Genomic DNA, 6,117 nt, shown 5'->3' with positions numbered 1-6,117 from the left:
AAAGCTAATTAGATCAAATCTCTGTACAAACTTTTGCCCCAACCCTTACACATTCTCTCTGTTCTATCTTCCTTTTCATCTCTGTCCTTCTCTTGTTCTCTCTCTCCTCTCACTCTGTTCTCCAGCTGTTCACTGAGCTGTGTGTTTATTTGACATATTGAACTGTTTTGAAGCCAATAACCTTTTGGCATGTCTTAGACAGTAAGCACTCCTGAAGCCTATGGAGGCACACACACACTCACATCAAATGGCATATACATTTTTAAAATATGTACCTGCATGCACACACCCATATATGAATGCAAAAAAAAAAACCACATAACACATTAAATAGACCCTGCAATAGAGGAACCACAGCTACAGTTTATGGTACTTGTGTATTTTGTTTCTACCTTATCCACTTGCACATACATTTATACCTTATCATTGCCACCATATCACCATACATTCACAACATGCTGACTAACATACTGTAAGAATAGCACTATAAAATCTAAACACAGTAAAACATTTTAATAGGATCGGTGTTAGCCACTGTGAGTCTGCATATTGCTCTTTGCCTTAACTACTGTTTAGGACTAACTAGTGCACAGTAATATACATATAATATAATGTTAATACCCATATGTATGCGTAAAGCAGCAACATAACGGGAGTATAATATTACAATCATCTGCGAGCAAAATATCATTAATTACTCAATTGCGTTTAAATAGTGTTGGGTACAACAAATTACATTTTATTATTACAATTTGAAATTCAGTTACAGTTACTATTAGGGTTGGGTACCGAAACCTGCTGGCAGCAGTTTCTAAATGACTGGTATTTACCGGACCAAATGACATAAGATTTTGGTACCACTTAAATGCCTGCGCTACACTCTGATGTTCTGAAACAGACGTTACAGGCAACAGAAGCATCACTGCATGACAATAGTTAACATTACACTTGGCAGCAGGTAACGTTAGCCTACCGTTAACTAGTAGCTGGCTTAAACACGGTTAAAATGCTTGAAGCTAAACTGTGTTTCTGACTGTATTTCACTTGAAAGGATTCCAACAACGGTATGTGCTACAGTCTGCAGCTTAAGACACATAGAAGACTAGCTGCACTTTGAGACACCATGGCCACTGCCGGAGTCAGAGTTGTAGGAAAAACAACATCAACCCTTCTGCCATGTAGTGGTTCTGCTTTTTGTCATTTTACAGCAAAACAAGGTGAAAAATGTTATTGTTAATACATTTTAAATAAATTATTTAAATTTGGCCTTAACAATAAACTAATTGTTCTTTAATGTCACAGTGTCGTTTTGTGCTCTTTTTCTTCGGTTCAGTTCAGTATCGGTTAAGGCACCGTTTAGGCAACAGCACTGTTTTAAAAGTATCGTTTTAGCACCAGTATCAGAAAAAAACACAAGCGTTACCAAATCCTAGTTACTATCCCAGCGACAATCAGGCAATTTGACTTTACTAGGAGTTTTATGAAGGGCGAAGACTGAGTTGTTGCACCTTTAACAGAAGATGGCCAAACGTGATAAAATGAGAAATGTAACTCTGCTGATAAATAATGAATAAAGTCATGTAGGTTTTTTTTTTTTAAATAAGCAATGTCAATTACATTGTTTAAGTAAGTTTCCTGTGATTTTCTCAAAAGAGTTCAGTACACTTCATAATGTGTGAAAATTGCTGTCAAACACCAGCCATGTGCCAGTCTCGCACATTGGCCTGACACCCACACGGGTAAGGACACACTTACAATTAATTTGTCTTGGTGGTTGGTGCATACATATAACAAACATATTGAACTTTAATATGAAAAAAACTATAAATACAGAATCAAATATATACAAAATAGCTGCTTAACATAAGAAAAAAGAGGCTGAATGGATTGAGTGCAGAATGTGCAAAAATATAGTATGTGGAATGGGCAGGTGTAGGTTATTGTGTTAATGGGTCAGGTAAAGTTTGTATTATACTAATTATATTGAATGAACTAATTTATGAATGTGTGCGCTGATAAACGAAAATTAAGTAAATGGGGTTTTTTTTAAACACTGGTAAAGCAATGTGATCATCCAATCACCGACTACTAGGCAAGCCTATTGTGTTAGTGTGTAGGGGCTTTATAATAATGCTCCATTGGGCTACTCCAGTTGCCTAAACTAACATGTTTGAACAATGTCACACGTGCATCATCCATCATTACCTAGACTTTCATGTGTGACAACAAAAGAAAACTAAATCTAGGCTTTAAATCCAGGAGTTTTTGGGCCGAGACTTAAAATGCTCCAAGTCCAGTAGTTGCGGCGGAGTTCTTGTTCAGCACAGTGAGACCAACTGCTGACACTGTGAGAAAGCCATGCAGGACCAATTCTTCAGACTATGTAAGACTCTGTGTCATTGTCAAGTCCAAACTTAGGAATAACATGAATATATGAATCCTGCTTTAGGTTGCAATACAAATGAGTCTCACAGGTTAGTCTTGTATTTTAAACAGAATTTTTGAACAGTGAGACAGAGTGATTCCATGCTCCTGCCGTAGATGCATTAATGTCTTCACTGACTCACAAGGACGCCGCCCCTGCTGCATATCATTACTGTTAACATGTGCATAAATCTAAATAAAGCTCTAATTTGATCTCTGAGCAACCAACAGGTCCGGGTTCAGTCCTGACCCCTCTCTCTCTCTCCCTGGAGCCTATATCCTGCTCCACATTTACATAAATGAACGATGATTGTGAATATGTGGCAAATATGCAGATGAGCCAATTATGATTGATCAGCTGATTGATTGGTGTCGTCTCTGCCGGTACTGCCCGTCCCATATGCCACCTTTGCAAGTAGACCTTCCATTCCCATGGCAACGGCTTGTCATGGCAGATGTTGCTGATTGACAGGTGTGCAGGCAGGGCCTGAGGGTGCGTGTCTGTGTGTTTCGATCCCCTCGCACACCTCTGCATTGGATGAATATACAAAACGCGAGTTAAAACAAACAATCAGAATAGGTATAAGAAAATGTGTGTGTTTTTCACTCCATTAATTCTTTAATGCTACACATGCTTTGCTTTTTTATGCTATGGTATCATAAGGAAAACATATATGTATGTGCAGATTGTGCACACACATACATGTACACACGCACACACATACACGTGAAAGCTAAACACGCGAAAACCTCCGTCTCTCATACTAATGCATTCAATCTGCAGAGGCTTTTGATTCTTTCAAGGGCACACCTGAACATTTGCCCACACACACACATACACACACACACACACAATACATACTCATATACACAGTGTATTTCCTACGCTCTCTCTCTCACATACCCCATCACCCACACTCTGTCTCTCTCTCTCAGGCCAGAGGAGACGGTGGGCCAGTGTCTAGTCCTGGCCTGACAGTGTAGGCAGGGCCAGAGAGGTGAGTGGGAGTTGATTGAGTTTGCTCAGCTACAGCCCATGGGACTGCAGACAATATTACAGGACTCACACTCTCGCCTTTGTGCGCGCACACAAACACAGACTTACACACACACACACACACGCACACATCTCAAGAGCGACTAGCTACTACACACTCAATTTAATCAGGGCTTATGTCTATGGAAGTGAGCATATGTGACCTCCTCTGTTTTCTGCGCTTTCCTCTCTGCCTGCCTTTCTGTCTATCAATGTATCAGTCTGTCAGTCTCATGGCTTCCTGTTTCTCTTTTTGTCTGACAGCCTGTCTCCTTTGATACCTTTCCCCTTTCTCACCATATCTATCCCTGTATTATATCCACCTTCAAGAAATGGCAATATAGCATATACTTTTGCAGTCCAGTATGTAACTCTCAGTTAGACAACATGAATTTTGTCATTCTACTTTGCAGAATTTTGGCCTTGATAAAAATGTCCACCTACTGTCTGCCAGAATGAAAGTGGATGCTGCTTGTATAGCGAAGCCACTTTGAAGTTGAACTTTGGGTGCAAAACCTTGTTGAAAATCAAGGTGGTCCACACCACTTTCACATTCAAAGCTCTATAGAAAAGTGTATCCATGTTGTCCGTTGCAAAGACGGGCCTTCCTTTGTTCCACTTTTGTATGACAGCCTGGTAACTGTCACATGCAAACAATTAAATACTATGACCAATGTGTGTATATGTTAAATTCTGACTGGAAATTAAAGGTGAATTGTGTATATTAGACAATGTATATATGTGTGTGTGTGTGTGTGTGTGTGTGTGTGTGTGTGTGTGTGTGTGTGTGTGGGTGTGTGTGTGTGTGTGTGTTAATGAAGTCTCTCTCAGGGAATATAATTGCAGCATTCAGGTCATTTTTCCACAAACCAATTAACAGAATCAGAGTGCTACCTTCTCCTCCTCTCGCTTGTCTTTCTGTCCCATCTCTTCTTCTCTCCTTTCGTCTCTTCCTCTCTTCATCCCTGATCGGATTCCCTCACATCTCTCCGACTTTACCTTCCACAGCGCTTCTCCTTGTTTCTGTGCAGCTTCCATCACGCATGACCTTAATGACGGTATTTGAACGCGGCGGAACAAAGGCTTTGAAGAGAAGAACGCCATGTGGGATTTATATGTGTGTGTGTGTGTGTGTGTGTGTGTGTGTGTGTGTGTGTGTGTGTGTGTGTGTGTGTGTGTGTGTGTGTGTGTGTGTGTGTGTGTGTGTGTGTGTGTGTGTGTGTGTGTGTATTTTGCCTTTGTATGGACCTTCCCTACCTTTCGCCTTCTTAGTCCTTTAAAGAGTGAATGCTAGTGATAAAGAAATAGAATTTTAAATGAAAGTAAGCACTGGCTGTGTAAATGGAAAACAAACAAAGGAGTGGCACAAAAACACTATTCCAGCCAATCGGCAACAGGCGGCGACAGTTGATGGTGGGGGGGAGGGGGAAGGCAGCATGTGAATGTGCCGTCCAGTAGTTATCTGTCCGTGAATCTGGGGGGCGGAGCTTTTGAAGGGGGGGTTGTATTTGTTTGGCAGTTGAGTTCAAATATCAACAATCGTTGCGCAGAACCACTTACTGCACTATTAAATTTATTCAACCAAAAAAAATACCTTCTTGACTGGAAAAGTTGGCTTTAAAAATACATTTCAGTTAGAGTATAAAAGAAGCTGCATTTAAAAAAAAGAACATTTTAATGCTTTTTTACTTTTAATTTAATAGTTTTTAAACTCGTATGTCATGTCTACAGCATCAACAGTAACTCAGATTTTTCTGCCTGTAAGATTGTGCACTGTCCCTGTTAAATAAACAGTGAAATAAAATAAATTATATTCCTATTCTAATCCACAGACTGTCCCTCTATTTCTAAGAAATTGTTGTCACTGAAAATTAGGCCCTATGTTCCCACATTTCTAAGTTTTTTCTTAAAATTAGGCCCTATGTTAGGGTTAGGGTTACATTCCATTTGTAGTCCATTGCTACTGGATAATAGGTTGGGTGTAATTGGCTACCAAATTGGGAGAAAGGGGGATCAAATCTGATACAAATTTATGAAAAAGGAAATGTTAGAACATAGAGCCTAATTTTGGAAAACAATCTTAGAAATGTGGGAACTGTGGGAACATAGGGTCTAATTTTGAAGAAAATCTAAGAATGTGGGAACATAGGGCTGTGGGAACATAGTGTAGCCACGCTCCCATAAATATTATGTCTGCTAAAACATAGAAACGTGACATAAATCTCTTCTCTCACTCTCTATCTCTCTCTCTCTCTGCTCACACTGTTTTACTCCAGAGTAAAGCCGAGTGTTGGCAGACTCTTCTCTCTGTCCACTTCCCTTCAGGAATAGTATTGGCATTCACCTTCGTCACCCACCCCCATCCAACTCTGAAAGTACGCAGTAACAGTCACCTTTTCTCTCACCCCCTCTTTGCCTCTCCCAACCTGCCATCCCCATTGCTTCCTCTCTCTCTCTCTCTCTCTCTCTCTCTCTCTCTCTCTCTCAATCCCCTCTGTCTTTCTCTCCCTCCATCTAAAGGTGAATGTTAGCGGTCACTGTCGGCAGATCTGCCCAGAAAATTGAATCAGCCAGCAGGTTGGGGGCCAGGGAGGCACAAGTGCCAAGCTCTACACCAATTTAATTCTCTGTGTGTGTGTGTGTGTGTGTGTGTGTGT

This window comes from Sander lucioperca, chromosome 7 (assembly GCF_008315115.2).
Source record: "Sander lucioperca isolate FBNREF2018 chromosome 7, SLUC_FBN_1.2, whole genome shotgun sequence".
In the NCBI taxonomy this organism is placed as follows: domain Eukaryota; kingdom Metazoa; phylum Chordata; class Actinopteri; order Perciformes; family Percidae; genus Sander; species Sander lucioperca.
The sequence above is the reverse complement of the archived record's forward strand: the minus strand, read 5'-3'. Positions refer to the sequence as shown.